The 17,712-nt window shown below is 44.1% G+C and overlaps 1 protein-coding gene across 2 annotated transcripts in view; it reads left to right on the forward strand.

The window, feature by feature from the left end:
* The first annotated feature begins 10,823 nt into the window (after window positions 1-10,823).
* The window catches only part of fam53b (family with sequence similarity 53 member B), a 45,228-nt gene continuing 38,339 nt past the window's right edge, over window positions 10,824-17,712 (forward strand). Inside the window, exon 1 of one of the 2 annotated variants that reach the window (XM_066664285.1) lies at window positions 10,824-10,962. The gene's annotated coding sequence lies outside the window, so the exon portion shown is untranslated. Of the gene's footprint in view, window positions 10,963-14,805; window positions 15,218-17,712 lie in introns of those variants that run through there. The other variant, XM_066664286.1, reaches the window with a different exon arrangement.

Consider the following 17,712-nt stretch of genomic DNA (forward strand, 5'->3'; position numbering starts at 1 on the left):
TTATGTCAGTAGTCCTAAAAGACTTATGTACGAGTCGTGTAGGTTTATTAATGCCTTATTAACACTACCGCAGTGGTTCCGGGAGTGTGGGTCTATTTCGGGGAGGGGGTGAGGCACAGCAAGGCAAATGAGTGAGATACAAAACAAAAGTCACTGTAATGATTCCACTATAAAGATTTGTCACTTTATTTTCATTATTATTATTATTTTTAATAAGATGCTGCAGTTTTGTGTGAAGTACAATGTTTTAAATAAATCCCAGTGGAGTCAAGAGTCTAGAAGTGTATCTGTGTGAGTTGGGGATTCTCGAAAGTTCTCCAGGAATGTTTAAGACCCGGAAATGCACTCTCAGGACCCGTCAATGTGGATCCGTTTATTTTTAAAAATTGAGATTTTCCTCTCTATATATTTTTTTAAATATCCCCAGACGTTATTATGCTAGTCCAGTAGGGGGCGATAGTACCTCTAAAAGAGAGGCTTCAAAACACCACGGTGCATGAGAAGCACAGAGGTGTAATCCCAAGTCCCTCCATACTCCCTACGTAGTGCACTACGTAAGTGATTAAATTACTGAATCTAGATCTTATGTAGTGTGTTATATATTTCTAATACAGCATCATTTATATTTATTCATACGTGGGAATCTGAAATCTAGTGCTAGCTGCGTGTACAGTGCAGTTTAATGACTGATGTATTTCACTACAGAGGGAGTGAGGAGCGGTTTGTATTGCAGCCAGAGACAGACACGCTGTGTGACGTCAGCGTTTCCAAAAAGTGTCCGTTAGTCCACACAACAACGGCGTTTTGATAAATGTCTAATTTGGAGAGTGTTTTCGAAAACCTCCGTGACCTAAAACGCTGTTTTCGTGTGAACAGGAGGCCAAAACAGACAAAACCCTCAGTTTTAAAAATAAACGGATCCGTTTGGGAGGGGCCTCAAGCTCCAAATTATCAATGGCCCATAAAATGAGCTTTTATTGTGTGTTGTACAGTAATTTAATGCTAACTGCTAATGATGGTAGCTAATAAAACCCATTTCATTTGAATTCTACACCAAAGCACCACTTTCACCCAGTGCCAACGGCCTCTGTGTTTAAACAGAAATGTATACAACATGCAATGAATGATTCACCACACATTCTCAGATCATCGTTATCCTCAGACGTCTAAAGTATTTTGAGTCTCGCTCATATGAAGGGTCATAAAACTGTCCCGAACAGTGGCCGGCTCAGTACCCGAGGGCCTGCTGTGACACAGTAGGCTGTTGTTTAATTAATCGAGTTGCCTGAGAGAGAGCTGGCTGTTCTCTCCTTCCCTGCCTCTGGGGCCAGATCCTGTGTCTGTGCTGAGCGTATCGCCTCCTTAAAGAAACAGGACAGCACAACATTTACACACTTTGCCCCTGAAAGTATTCTTGTCCTCTTCTGTTAAGAGTGTGACGTGTGAATGATATGATACGTGTGTGTTTTGTAATGAACAGGACATTCCTAGGTTATATGTTGGGGTCTCTGCTCATTTGGCGTGTGCCTGGTGGTGGCGTTCTCGGGTCTACCGCACACTTTAGCTCCTGTGGATTGGAGAACAATAGGAACCTATATATCTAGAACCCTGTTGTGTACTCCTTATACATTTCATTCTGATGTGCTTGCAATATCAGTCTGTATAGGCTTATATGTGTGTATAATGTAATACCTCCACTGTCTTTAGAGGGGGTGATAGCGGGGCAGGCACTACTTTGGATGTGGGGGGGCCTTAGCTGTGGCACTGGGGAGATAGGTAGTGGCTAACTGGGGCCCATAGGCTTCCTTTACTTGTTAGCTACATTAGCCTCGTAGCCGCAGTGCTAAATTAAAGAAGCCAGATTCAGGCTCCAGAGACGTCTTTGCTGATGGATCACTCTTAGAGAAAATGGGAACAATGGATTAGTTCAGTTTTATAAGAAGTAACTATTACTTTAAACCCTCATTGTGGGCCTCTATCTCCCTCTGTCCGCCTTCGCGCAGATTACCGCCTCACAGCAGATGCTCTACTCAGATTAACACACGATCTGCCAACTGGAGTCACCCTACCTCACACACACACACACACACACACACACACATACACACACACACACACACACACACACACACAAAAATACATAGATACCCATGCACACACACACACACACACACAAATACATAGATACCCATGCACACACACACACACACACACATACACATACACATACACACACACACACACACACACACACACACACACACACAAATACATAGATACCCATGCACACATTCAAATATACACACAATAGCATACATACTGACAACTACACTAACACACACACACACACACTTACAATTACACACACATACACACACACACACACACACACAATTACACACATACAAATACAGACACCCATGCACACACTCAAATATACACACAATAGCATACATACTGACAACTACACTAACACACACACACACACACACACTTACAATTACACACACACACACACAATTACACACATACAAATACATAGACACCCATGCACACACCCAAATATACACACAGTAGCATACATAATGATAAACATACACACACAAACACACAAACAATTACACACATACACACAATAGCATACATACTGACAACTACACTAACACACACACACATACTCACAAAGGTCACACACAATCCCACTCTCAGTCACGCACACACACACACACTCAAAAACACACACTCATAAATATGCATACACACACACACACTGTTGAGACCTCAGTCTTCTGTTTTATAGTTGTTACAGATGGACTGTGATAAGACTCTGATTATTGCTTGGGAGGGATATGATTATGGAATGAATTCTGAAGCACTTCTGGCGTATTTAAGACTTCACAGACTCTTGGAAACGTGCATAAACAAACTGCTAGGACTTTTTTGGTACTAGACGTAACTCACTTGCCCTTTTTGGACTGTTCACATCACTATAACAGCATCTAAATACTGTGCACTTCGCTAAATAAAGCTCCACATTCATACAGCACTGTGTCTGGCTCCGAGGCCCAGCGCCAGACTTCCACTCTCAGTAAGTTTCAACAAAAAGGGGAACTCCTTGTCTTACGCAGCTTTCACACGGAGCAAGAACTCAAAAAACTTTCCAGAGCTGTTGTTGTGCTTGGAATGTCCCTTAAAATCACGCAACCGCCAAGAACTACAACCACATCAGTCAAAAACAAGGTTAGTTTAGGAAATGACCTTCGGGAAAATGAAATACGTGTTGACATTAAGTCGACTGGTCATTAAAGGTGTCATAAAGAAAAGCACATTACACCATTTCCCCAGGACTCACACTTCCTCCTGCTCAGATGATGAGGGTAAACTGGGTGGTAGATTCCTGAGGTTGTTGACTGGTAAAAACTCTTCATCTATCTTTTCTTCTGAAAGTGTCTTCTATAAAAACTCACACACACTGTCCACCTAGTTTCTCTTGTATTATGAGTTGTATTTGACCACAAAAGCATTAGTGAAGTCAGATACTGTGGCTTTTCTATTTACTCTGGAGTAACAGAGCTCTGTCAATATCTTTGGGATGAGCTGAAGTGGGGACTGAGATCTAATCAAAAATCAGCATCTGACTTCATATCATTTTTTGGCCGGATGCAATCAGATCCTCATAGCGATGTTTATCTGCTGTTTCGGTGCATCTGGAGTACAAATACTATCGAGTCCAAGACCAAACATGATTGAGTCTAAGACAAGTTCTATTACAAATACTCAGGTCAAATGTCTGGGGTTCAGGAGACCCAGAGCAGCCCAGGGCTCAGGAGTCCCAGAGCAGCCTGGGGTTCAGGAGACCCAGAGCAGCCTGGGGTTCAGGAGTCACAGAGCAGCCTGGGGTTCAGGAGACCCAGAGCAGCCCGAGGTTCAGGAGTCCCAGAGCAGCCCGGGGTTCAGGAGTCCCAGAGCAGCCTGGGGTTCAGGAGACCCAGAGCAGCCTGGGGTTCAGGAGTCACAGAGCAGCTCAGGGTTCAGGAGTCCCAGAATAGCCCGAGGTTCAGGAGTCCCAGAGCAGCTCGGGGTTCAGGAGTCCCAGAGCGGCCCGGGGTTCAGGAGACCCAGAGCGGCCTGGGGTTCAGGAGACCCAGAGCAGCCTGGGGTTCAGGAGTCCCAGAGCGGCCCGGGCTTCAGGAGTCCCAGAGCGGCCCGGGGTTCAGGAGTCCCAGAGTGGCCCGGGGTTCAGGAGTCCCAAACCAGACTGAAGTAGAGCAGTCTGAACTCCAGGACTTTAACTTCGTTAAACGTAGAGCATCACAAGTGTTCCTCAATCATATTCATTTACCCACTCCTCACGCTCTGTGATTTGAAACTGAATGCAGCTGATTATTCTGTGTCTTTTTTGTTAGAAATGTCCAGTTCCACCTTAAAGTGGAAAAGGTAGTTTTTAAAGAAGAAACTGCTGATGTTTGTGGTTTTCTGTGGTTGCGTGATTTCATAGGCATTCATCGCCCTTTGATGTGTGCCCCTGAGAAACTCAGTTTCAAGGGGTATATAACCATCCCCCTCGGCTCTGCCCCTCTTTCACAGCAAGAAATGGGACACCCCACCCCTAGGCAAATGTAGGGTAAGTGGTAGGGCTAAGGGGAGAAATGGGATTCACCTTAAGTACCCCACTCTCATCAGTGCATCAGATAAAACCTGATAGGTGTGACTCAGAGCTCTTACTCCTCTCCATTAGACTCTGTGATCCTCAGTATCGTCTGGAGCCACTTTACACCCAGGAAGGACATGATATCTGGAGTGGACATGAGCTGGAACTGGCCGTGCCATGTGGGCTGAGTAATAGTAATTCACATCCTTATTTGCGGTTGGTAAAACAATGAGAGGCTCTGTGACTCAGCACTGAAAACTAAGCTACTATCTTTCCACTTGTTTAAGGGGAATTCTGTGGATTTTCAGGCTTTTTACAGAATGGAACTGTTGAGATGTAAAGTCGTTTACAAGGATTAAGGTGACATTCTAGAGCAGGGGTCGTCAAACCAAATCCGTAGAAGGCCGGCGTGGGTGCAGGTTTTCTTTCCAACCAAGCAGAAGTGGCACTTCATTCCACCTATTTTTAATCAATGGATTTGATCAGCAGATTCTTCGTTGGAAGGAGAGCCTGCCTCCGCATTGGCCCTCTGTGGTGCTCCTATGAAGGTTAAAAAAGTGGGCTCGGGACCTGCAGGCTGATTTGTGGTGGGGGAAGTAAAGAAACAGCACTGTCTCCTCCCTCAACATCCACACCTGAGGTGCCTTTGAGTACGGTACCTAAACCCTAACTGCTCCCCCTGGCACGGGGAGGGCTGCCCATAGCTCAGGGTGTGTGTGTGTGTGGCTCAGTTGATTTAATGTAATGCACACTGAACAATGACAATGAAAAAAGTACATTTCATGTGTTATTTCCACATTTGAAACCAACAAATCCAAATTGTTCCCAGTGGTGGTGATAGGAACCAGACGTCTGAAGAGTTTAAAGCTGCATCAATTGCCCAGATGCTGTTAAAGATTGTGCCACAATAAATATACTTTTGACAGTGCCTTCAAAGCTAATATGTAAATACACTTTGTTCTGAATGGTTATAAATATATGCTTTAAAAATAAACGACTTACTCCAGCTTTACAGGAACGCTCTGTGTGAACGTGTTAAATTCTAAGGAACAACAGCTCTAACTCTAAGAAGTGTTAAAAATAATTCTGACTCATAAAACCACATGGATGTCAGTAAAGAACAATAAAAACTGAAGAATGAAGAATATGAGCCCTATAAATCACAAAGGTAAAGCCCCGAGGATTAATGATATAATAATGATTTGTAATAAACATATTACGATGAAAATAAACACTGCCATAAGGAGGTAGATTTTAGTAGCGGTAGTTGCAGCAGTCCATAAAGATTAGTTAATAAACAGCTATAGAACTGATGACATCAGCCGTATTCACAAGTTTGATAAAGAGCTCCATATTATACAGTCATTACTTTTTACACTATGGAATATGTTATCAAAGGAGGTAGTGTCACGGTCACACAGCTGCAGGGGCCTGGAGGTTGTGGGTTCGATTCCCGCTCCGGGTGACTGTCTGTGAGGAGTGTGGTGTGTTCTCCCTGTGTCTGCGTGGGTTTCCTCCGGGTGACTGTCTGTGAGGAGTGTGGTATGTTCTCTCTGTGTCTGCGTGGGTTTCCTCCGGGTGACTGTCTGTGAGGAGTGTGGTGTGTTCTCTCTGTGTCTGCATGGGTTTCCTCCGGGTGACTGTCTGTGAAGAGTGTGGTGTGTTCTCCCTGTGTCTGCGTGGGTTTCCTCCGGGTGACTGTCTGTGAGGAGTGTGTTGTGTTCTCCCTGTGTCTGCGTGGGTTTCCTCCGGGTGACTGTCTGTGAGGAGTGTGGTGTGTTCTCTCTGTGTCTGCGTGGGTTTCCTCCGGGTGACTGTCTGTGAGGAGTGTGGTGTGTTCTCTCTGTGTCTGCATGGGTTTCCTCCGGGTGACTGTCTGTGAAGAGTGTGGTGTGTTCTCCCTGTGTCTGCGTGGGTTTCCTCCGGGTGACTGTCTGTGAGGAGTGTGGTGTGTTCTCCCTGTGTCTGCGTGGGTTTCCTCCGGGTGACTGTCTGTGAGGAGTGTGGTGTGTTCTCCCTGTGTCTGCGTGGGTTTCCTCCGGGTGACTGTCTGTGAGGAGTGTGGTGTGTTCTCTCTGTGTCTTCGTGGGTTTCCTCCGGGTGACTGTCTGTGAGGAGTGTGGTGTGTTCTCTTTGTGTCTGCGTGGGTTTCCTCCGGGTGACTGTCTGTGAGGAGTGTGGTGTGTTCTCTTTGTGTCTGCGTGGGTTTCCTCCGGGTGACTGTCTGTGAGGAGTGTGGTGTGTTCTCCCCGTGTCTGCGTGGGTTTCCTCCGGGTGACTGTCTGTGAGGAGTGTGGTGTGTTCTCCCCGTGTCCGCGTGGGTTTCCTCCGGGTGACTGTCTGTGAGGAGTGTGGTGTGTTCTCCCCGTGTCCGCGTGGGTTTCGTCCGGGTGACTGTCTGTGAGGAGTGTGGTGTGTTCTCCCCGTGTCCGCGTGGGTTTCCTCCGGGTGACTGTCTGTGAGGAGTGTGTTGTGTTCTCCCCGTGTCCGCGTGGGTTTCCTCCGGGTGACTGTCTGTGAGGAGTGTGGTGTGTTCTCCCCGTGTCCGCGTGGGTTTCCTCCGGGTGACTGTCTGTGAGGAGTGTGTTGTGTTCTCCCCGTGTCCGCGTGGGTTTCCTCCGGGTGACTGTCTGTGAGGAGTGTGGTGTGTTCTCCCCGTGTCCGCGTGGGTTTCCTCTGGGTGACTGTCTGTGAGGAGTGTGGTGTGTTCTCCCCGTGTCCGCGTGGGTTTCCTCCGGGTGACTGTCTGTGAGGAGTGTGGTGTGTTCTCTCTGTGTCTGCGTGGGTTTCCTCCGGGTGACTGTCTGTGAGGAGTGTGGTGTGTTCTCCCTGTGTCCGCGAGGGTTTCCTCCGGGTGACTGTCTGTGAGGAGTGTGGTGTGTTCTCCCCGTGTCTGCGTGGGTTTCCTCCGGGTGACTGTCTGTGAGGAGTGTGGTGTGTTCTCTCTGTGTCCGCGTGGGTTTCCTCCGGGTGACTGTCTGTGAGGAGTGTGGTGTGTTCTCTCTGTGTCTGCGTGGGTTTCCTCCGGGTGACTGTCTGTGAGGAGTGTGGTGTGTTCTCCCCGTGTCCGCGAGGGTTTCCTCCGGGTGACTGTCTGTGAGGAGTGTGGTGTGTTCTCCCCGTGTCCGCGAGGGTTTCCTCCGGGTGACTGTCTGTGAGGAGTGTGGTGTGTTCTCCCTGTGTCCGCAAAGGTTTCCTCCGGGTGACTGTCTGTGAGGAGTGTGGTGTGTTCTCCCCGTGTCCGCGAGGGTTTCCTCCGGGTGACTGTCTGTGAGGAGTGTGGTGTGTTCTCCCTGTGTCCGCAAAGGTTTCCTCCGGGTGACTGTCTGTGAGGAGTGTGGTGTGTTCTCTCTGTGTCTGCGTGGGTTTCCTCCGGGTGCTCCGGTTTCCTCCCACAGTCCAAAAACACACATTGGTAGGTGGATTGGCGACTCTAAAGTGTCTGTAGGCGTGTGTGTGAGGGAATGTGTGAGTGTGTGTGTGTTGCTCTGTGAAGGACTGGCGCCACCTCCAGGGTGTGTTCCCGCCTTGCGCCCAATGATTCCAGGTAGGCTCTGGACCCACCGCGACCCTGAACCTGATAAGGGTTACAGATAATGAATGAATGAATGAATATGTTATCATCACACTGCTATGGTTCACATTTGTGTCACTATCTTGTTTTCTCCACTGTACATAATGAAAAAATATTTATTTTTCAAAGTAAAGAAATGGCTGAGGTATAAATCATGGACATCTGATAAAATTAGCTGTTGGAGCTTATTAAATGTAACATAGTTGACTCTGGAGAACTATCGGTGTTCATTCAGAAGTCCTTTCAGATCTTTGAAGGTGGAACGGTGTGTACGAGTAAGAAGCTGCCTGTAGCTTGTTGGCGGTTGAAGTTTAACTTACAGTTTTTTTAACGTAAGTCGTTATTCACTGTTTGAATTACCACAGAACCTCATTTGTAACTCGAGCTGTGTTTAGTTAGTGGTTAGTGTTCTCCTGATTTTTAAGTCAGTTCCACTTAAGTTAAGTAATTCATCTGAATCATTCATTCATTCATTATCTGTAACTCTTATCCAATTCAGGGTCGCGGTGGGTCCAGAGCCTACCTGGAATCATTGGGTGCAAGGCGGGAATACACCCTGGAGGGGGCGCCAGTCCTTCACAGGGCAACACAGACACACACACACACACACACACACATTCACTCACAAACTTACACCTACGGACACTTTTGAGTTGCCAGTCCACCTACCAACATGTGTTTTTGGACTGTGGGAGGAAACCGGAGCACCCAGAGGAAACCCACACAGAGACAGGGAGAACACACCACACTCCTCACAGACAGTCACCCGGAGCGGGAATCGAACCCACAACCTCCAGGTCCCTGGAGCTGTGTGACTGCGACACCTACCTGCTGCACCACCGTGCCGTCCTCATCTGAATCAGCAAAACAAAAATAAGTCAGTGTTACCCACCTGTGGAGCAGGAATAGGGCAACATCAACATCGGGTGTCATGCTTTTCAACAGTTTCATTCAGGAACAAAGCAGTTACCTTCTTCATCTCACATGAGTTGCTCTATAGAGAACACTGTATATTTAAAAACAAACGATCACATTCATAAATATTGTTTCCTAATATTTTGTTGGGAAAAATGTACCAATTGCAGCTTTTAAAGTGAAGGAAACCTGATTTAGTTTTAAGTTAAACTGAGATGTAAGAAAAAGCCCAGCTATTAATCACTGGGTTCCCTGGAACATATGAGGACATAAGGGTTGGGTCAGTGCCTGAGGCCGTGGCATGGCAGCATTTCACAAATCAGCACAGATATACATGAGCTCTCCATGTGCTGGGAGGAGGGGTCAGGGCTTTCTCCAGTCAACTCAGCGTCTCACTTTGAAACCTCTTGTGTTTGTGTCTTAACAGAGCCATGATATAATCCTTTTAAGGGCCTGTATCTCACTTCTTTCATTACAAATGATTTCCTTGAGGTTCATTTTCCAGCATCTATGTGTGCATCTTTAAAATATAGGAACAGAAATAAAGGAACCAGGTGTCTGAAGAATTAAAGCAACACTAGGTAGTATTCTTACCTTAAAATTGCAGCTTCATAATAATTTTGATGCATCACTGAGCTATAAAAGGGAGATTAGAGCCTTAATCATTAGTACACTGGGCTCGGCATTGCAGAAACTGCACTAGGTATATTTTGGAGGAGGGTAGGAAACCCCCCTTACTTGGTATATAATAACCAATATATGACACATATGACCTCTTTAAATGAGCAGACATTTCCTTTAATGAATCTCCTTTACCTTATAAAACAGCTGTTATACTGACACCTTGTGTCTTGGAGGTAATTAAAGCAACACCATGTAATATTTTACCTTAAAATTTCAAATTCAAAAGCATTGTGAAGCTTCACTGAGCTGTAATAGGGAGAACAGAACCTCTGTCATTGCTACTCTGGGCTCAACACTGCAGAAACTGCACTGTGTAACATTTAGAGGTGGGTAGGAAACAAACCCCTCCCTCAACCTTGGTTTCAGGTAACAATTACAGTGTTGTAAAAGTGAATTACACTCTGTAGCTGTACGTGAGACCAGGAGCAATTATACTAAATCTTACGTAGTGTTGCTTTAACCTATTTAAATATGGATGCCTTCATGCTGGGGACCCGCTCCATGGAGCATCAACAGGCTCGTTCAAGGATTTACTTGTGAATTGCGCTTAAAAAAAAGAAGCAATGTGGGAAATAATGAATAATCATTCCCATTTAAAACCAGTAGATACTTTTAGTTGGTTTTCTCTTTTAACACTGACCGATATATATGTTCAATAAGTGTGCCATCACTTTTTTTTTTTTTACCAACTCTCATGTGTGCTCCCTTCAGTAAGTGTGCAGTACCACGTGGGGGGGGGGGGTGTTTATCATTTTAAGCCAGTTTTAAGTGTAGATTATGGAGGATAATGGATGATCAATGTACTTTATTCAAATTATAATAACTTTTTAAGACATTGTAGTTACACTGAGGAATAAATACTGGTGTATTTTTGTGAAATTGGGCTGTATTCCTTGGTCTGTCCCCCCCTAGAGTGCTGGGGGAAATGGTATGACCTGAGTGTAGTGTGCAATGTGTTCACTCACTTTACTCACAGGAAAAGACAGAGAGAGAGAGGGAGAGAGAGAGATAGAAAGAGAGTGGGAGAAAGAGAGAGACTCAGTATAGTACAGGGGGTAGGGTGAAAGCAGGGGAAACATGCAGCATCAGAACTGAACTGCTTTGTATCTTATGGACTTGAAGATGCAGTGACCAAAAAGTTAGTTGTTTACTTTTTTTTGTCTGTTTGTTTGTTGTTGATGCAGCTCTGCAGTTATCGTGAGTAGCATTAGGTTCACTCAGATATAGATAAAGTGTGAAATAAATATTACAAACCTAACGTTTGTCTGAAAGTTGACTCCTTTTTTGGAATTCCCCGTTCCACCTTAAATGGTCCGGCAGTTACCGTCTAAAACCTGGGGCGCCAGAACGTAACTGCTGCATCTTTTAAGGTGGAACGGAGAATTTCTTAAATAAGCCAGTTTCAGCCTCATGTTTTAAAACACTGCTGCTGTTTGTGCTCTAGTGATAACTTTAACACTTATTTATACTCTTTCCAAAGTTATCTAACACTTGACAAAGAACCTAAACGACTTTAAATGACCAAACCGTTTACGTGAAGTCACTTCTTGAGGACTAGAAACACTGAAAGCTAACGAGCTTAAGTTAGCCATTGTTTGCCAGGGCATGTTTTCATTAGGAACCACCTGTTTTGGGTTTTAGACAGGACTTAAAAACGTGTTTTATCCACAGTTTCACATTTAATGCGCCCAGTATTGCTCTTAAGCACGTCTTTAAGAGTTTTAATCAACTGCTAATCTCACTTTGTAAGCTGCCAAAGCGTGAGGAGCTGGAAAAGTTCACTTACAGCCACATTACAATCCAGCTTCATGAATTTTGGCTGAAGGTAGTGGCAGAAATGCCCTTAAAACTTTGTATTTGTAAAGCTTTGAAGAGTCACTCTGGCTTTGTGTAGGTCTTAAAACTGTAGGGAACAAGGAACAATGCACATTGGGGTGATATTAGAAAATCCTAATCAGAGATATGATCATATTTATTAATTATTGAGATACAGTTTTGGGTTTGTGAAAAAATACCTTGCTTTTTTTGGAGTACACATGCACGCTACATCACAGAGAGAGCACGGACAGGCCTCGTTTTTTGGATCAGCCGCAGTGAATCCTGCTAAAATATTTAATTAAAGTAAGTTAACAGAATTTTTAAGGCTGTTCTTAAATGAGGCACAGTGTTTTGAGTCATATTGCACATTATAAACTGTAAAAAATGTTTATAAATGTTATGATACGGTTTATTTTATGTAGTTTGTGTCACCCACACACTCATAAATGTTCTCAAGGTTTTTAATACCAGCTTGAGAAGATTAGTGTCTGTTTACTCCAGAAAAGTAAAGTGTTAAAGTAGCTTTTCTGTTCGCGTTGGAACCGAAAAGCAGAGGTACATGCTCTTCAAGCCATGGAGGCTTTCAGTTCTTTCAGCTTTTCAGACTCCACAGCTCTTCCCCCACTCTCGTGTTTGGTCGAGAACTGAAGCGCCGAGCGTGAATGCCAATTACGATTACTTATTAAATCCTTCTTAAGGTTTGACTTCATATTTCACACTGAGAAGTGTTTAATGCTTTAATACTTTGTGTGTTGCTTAATTTCTGTTGCTGCATTGTGCTTTTAGGTTGTTTCTTTTTTCTTTTTTTTTTTTCCGTGGCTGTCTTAAGCTTCAGATTCCTCTCGAGATGACTGTGATGTGCAGCGTGATAGTAAAACTGAAAAGCCACCACTGTTCTGAGAATAGGAGTGCAGATAACTGTACAGATAATTTTACCAATGTGCATTTTTTATTGTAACACAAATTATGGGGGTAGAACTTTATGATGATATCAAAATAGGACTGGCATCAGCAGATAATAAAAATGTTGGCATATGTGAAAACTAAATGTAATACCATATCTGACCTGCGATTCTTCTGTATTTTTTTTCGTGTATGTAACTATAACACATTTGGACAACTGTAGTTACCCCACGTTCCGGCCACTTTAATTACAATATTGGAAATCTTAGCTAACTGTAGATAAATAGAAGTACTTTACTCACTCAAATCAACATTTTTCAGGAGTCGAATATGTGTAGATTAATGTCCAAGACTTGCTTGACTTTGAAAGAAAAGTTAGGGGGCGCTAATAATCTTAGCAGTATTGGCACCTACTTAAACAAAAGCGTTTTTATCTAAAAACACATTTTCTTTCAAAGTCAAGCAAGTCTTGGACATTAATCTACACACATTTGACTCCTGAAAAATGTTGATTTGAGTGAGTAAAGTACTTCTATTTATTTCCGGAAGTTGGGGTAATTACGCTAGGTGCCAATACTGCTAATTACTAGCGCCCCCTAACTTCGGCCACCTCCCCTGCTTGTGACAGTCAAACGAGACAGTTGCTACCACATTCAGTGGTTTTGAGATGTTCACAATGAGATCATGTTTGTCCTGTGTTGGTATCCGTACTCTACATGTAAGGATTAAAATGGCGGTAGATTTTCCCCTCAGAGAAAAAGAAGCTAGCCGGTAAGCTAACGTTTACACTGAGGTAAATATCTGTCGCGAAATGGAAATGTGTTGTGTTCCACATGCAGTTTTGCACACAAAGAATTACAACACTGTTAGAGATACTTAAATATTGTTTAGATGTGTGATTTCTTGCAAGACTGATGTTTAAATGCCCTACTAAGGCTTGAACTTATGTTTTATTGTTTTACCCAGTGCGATAGGCGAAGAGAGAGAGAGCGGAATTGCACCATATACAGCAGTGGCCGGAATTAGGGGAAAGACTGATATATATTAGAGTTTGATACCCAAGACAGGGATTCTGTATTATTTTTTTTTATTTATTAGTGGTGGGCTTTTATAATGTATTCATTTTCAAGAACGTTTATAATATGTTCTATTAAATGTGGACAGTCTTATTATTTTCAAGTTAGTGTTCCATGACTGCACCACAACTCTATGCTCCACCAGAGGGCACTGCAAATTGTTGAAGAGCAAAAACTCAGCTAGCTCAGTTCGCACCATGCTAACGTTCCCCAGATACACTCGCTCTCATCTCCACACACAGCTGTCGGACAGTGACCCGAAGTGAGACCGTGAATTGATCAGTTATTAATTGCCAAGTGATTTGATTATTAATTCTTTATTACTTGATTAATGCTGTGAATATCAAATATTTCTAGAGTTGTGATTATCGTCCAAATACGACATAATGTACGTTTTTAATCCTTTTTCTTTTATTTCAAACACCCAGTTCTCAGCTTCCAGGTTAAGACCCACTTGTTTATATAATTTCCTTAAAGTTTCTTGGTGTTTACGCATTTAAGTTTCTTTCCTAATTGTATTTGTACCATTGTATATATGAAAGCAAACTCTGAGAACCCATGTGACCACATACTCAACGTCTGATTGGCTCCTGCGAAATGTGAAATTATTAATGCTGTGTTGGTTTTCAGGGAAGTGGTGAATGGCACATGCTGTAGATAAGATTTGATAACGTTTTTCTGAATATTGACGTGCCTGGTCATGGTTATGGTTGCAGGGTGTTGTGCAATTTGTGGGTAGATTATACACAGGCTTCTATAAAATATTCTAAAATGTGTTCCCAGAGCTGTTTTTCATCCTAAGTTCTCAGAGTCATTTTCAAGCAGAGAGGGACATGAATGCCACGACTGGATTGTGAATATCGGCCTTGAAAGATATTAAAACATTCAGCTAAACGTCGGCTGGTGACTTTGTGGCCTTATTTCCTCCGTCAGTCAATGTCCAAAATCTTTCGAGTTTCCTGAACGGCATTAAAGCAACATTAGCTAGTATTTTTACCAGAAAACTACAGCTTCAAAATAATAATGGCGCTCCACTGAGCTGTAACAGGGAGAACAGAGCCTCTTCTCATTGCTACTCCAGGCTTAGCCCTGCAGAAACTGCACTATGTAACTTTTGAAAGTGGGGGGAGGAAACCACTCCTCCTTGATCACAGGACGGTGCTGTAATAGTAAATTACACTCTGCAGATGTAGGGGGAGCCCAGGAACAGATACAAAATCTTACTTGGTGTTACTTTAACTGAGGAAGGGACTTTTGAGTTAGGTCAGAGTTGACTTCCCTCAGGACTGTGATGTCACTTGTGCCTGTGACTTTATGGAAGGGAACGGCAGAGTCGTGTTATTGTTTTTGTCGACACTGGTGCGTGATACGTTTGAGGATGTTGTTTTTTTTTTTTCTCCCCGAGGCAAACGCTGATTGCTCTTGTTTGAGTGCAACACGAGCCCCCACCACACGGACGGACGCTCATGCCAGACTTCTTTCCTTTTCACAGGGCTTTCAGGGGGGAGAGGTTTGAGGGAATGTTTGTGCTGGTTAGTTGGGCGTAGCTGGGTAATAGGCCTAATTTCTGAAGAGGTCGGAGCACACGCAGAACAGGTTTGGCATCGGATAACTGCTGTTTATATTAAATACAAGTTTACGACATGTTTCCCCTGCTGCCACGAGACCAGGTGACCTCTGCGTGAATGTTTAGATCGGCCTTTATCTTCAGATTGTTTGGAGGAGCTGTCTGTCTCTCTCTCGGCTGTGATTCCTCCGGAGTGCAGCGCTCTCTCTAACGGGAAGTTATTGGCTTATTTTTGGAAACAACTCTGAAAATCCATTTTGAAACCTGAGACACCTTTGCATTGGTGTTATTGTATGGAACACAGATGTTTTGAGTTGGTTTGATAGTGTTTGACTCTAACAGCCAGGTCTTATTTTTGCTTCATACGATAGTGTGTATATATTAATTAAAATTATTAGGCATTATAATTGTAATACATTTTTTTTGTCATTTTCTGGTAACTGTTGTGTAGTATTAAAAATGACAGTTGCCATAAAAAAAACATTAAAATCTGCATCTTTAAACGGTCTAAATAGAACCTCACATACTTTCTGGTTTGAGAGAAAAAACAAGAACAGAACAGTTTCCTCCGGGTGACTGTCTGTGAGGAGTGTGGTGTGTTCTCCCTGTGTCTGCGTGGGTTTCCTCCGGGTGACTGTCTGTGAGGAGTGTGGTGTGTTCTCTCTGTGTCTGCGTGGGTTTCCTCCAGGTGACTGTCTGTGAGGAGTGTGGTGTGTTCTCTCTGTGTCTGCGTGGGTTTCCTCCGGGTGACTGTCTGTGAGGAGTGTGGTGTGTTCTCCCTGTGTCTGCGTGGGTTTCCTCCGGGTGACTGTCTGTGAGGAGTGTGGTGTGTTCTCTCTGTGTCTGCGTGGGTTTCCTCCGGGTGACTGTCTGTGAGGAGTGTGGTGTGTTCTCCCTGTGTCTGCGTGGGTTTCCTCCGGGTGACTGTCTGTGAGGAGTGTGGTGTGTTCTCCCTGTGTCTGCGTGGGTTTCCTCCGGGTGACTGTCTGTGAGGAGTGTGGTGTGTTCTCCCTGTGTCTGCGTGGGTTTCCTCCGGGTGACTGTCTGTGAGGAGTGTGGTGTGTTCTCCCTGTGTCTGCGTGGGTTTCCTCCGGGTGACTGTCTGTGAGGAGTGTGGTGTGTTCTCCCTGTGTCTGCGTGGGTTTCCTCCGGGTGACTGTGTGTGAGGAGTGTGGTGTGTTCTCTCTGTGTCTGCGTGGGTTTCCTCCGGGTGACTGTGTGTCACACACAAAAGCACTTTCAAACGTATTATTTACTATATATATATTATATTATATACTAATGTAGTTCCCTCATTTACCACAGAGGAGTACACCTGAGAAATCAAGTCCTTTTATTCAATCGGTAGCTGAGAGGAATGCTTTTGTATCAATGTGACACACACTGCCTCCTTCAGATGACTTAATGAGCTAATGCTAACATTAGAGCCACAGAAACAGTGGCACACATGGTACACAGACACACACTCCTCAGTGGAAGAAGTGCCAGGAGAAAGGGGCAGGGACAGCCGTGGCCTAATGGTTAAAACAGAGAGCGTGTTTTGGGTCAAGCTTATTGAGTAGAGTTTAGCTGCAGTTAGTCTTTTTATTACTACGCTTATGTTTCATGGTGGAAATGTGTTATATAATGTACTTATGTATGTACTGTACTTGTGTGCAGATATTAATATTTGGGTTTTGACACCAGGAGCAGGGTCAGCTGTGGCCTAAAGGATAGAGACTTAACCTTGGGACTTAAAGGTATAGGTAAGATCGGGTGGGCATTTATGCACCGAGACTCAGAGAAGTGGTGGAGCACGGGAGTGTGTGATCCCCTACCCTCCTCCAAAAGTTACACAGCACTGTTTCTGCAGTGCTGAGCCAGGAGTAGCAGCAACAGAGGCTCTGTTCTCACTTTTACAGCTCAGTGGAGCATCACGGTGACTTTGAAGCTCTAATTTTAATGTAAAAATACTACCTAGTGTTGCTTTAAAGGCCACAGTTGGATCCCTGGAACAGGCAAGAAAACGCCCCATATTTGTTTTACGGGATGTGCACAGCTTTCTCTTCCATATCGAGACCTTTCGCAGAATTGATGCGTCGTGGTCGGCATTAAAATGATATGGAAATTTTTTTGGGGAAAATTTTTGCGGAAGCTGCAGACCACACCACAAAGTTTAGAAACATGAAATATATGTATGTTATTGTTCGTCGTGTGTTTATTAACTGTATTTTCTGTTATGTATAATATGATTTTAGTAACTGCCAAACCCTAATGTGGAAGAGATGACTGTACGTAGCATACGTGTAATTTACAGTATGTCTCCTAAGGAGTAAATCTCCTCTGTACGATCACATTAGGAGAGGGCTGTAAGTATCAGGCTGATGAGGCTCTGTGTTTTTTTGCAGGTCAGGGATCTTCAGGGTGCCCAGTCAGAGCAGGAAGGGTCTCTTCAGACAAAAAGATACACAAAGCCACAGTTCTCACACTGTGTTTTATGCACGTGCCCAGAGGGCCCTTATTTATTAGTGCCGCTTTGCGATGA

The sequence above is a fragment of the Hoplias malabaricus genome, chromosome 3 (assembly GCF_029633855.1).
Source record: "Hoplias malabaricus isolate fHopMal1 chromosome 3, fHopMal1.hap1, whole genome shotgun sequence".
NCBI lineage: Eukaryota > Metazoa > Chordata > Actinopteri > Characiformes > Erythrinidae > Hoplias > Hoplias malabaricus.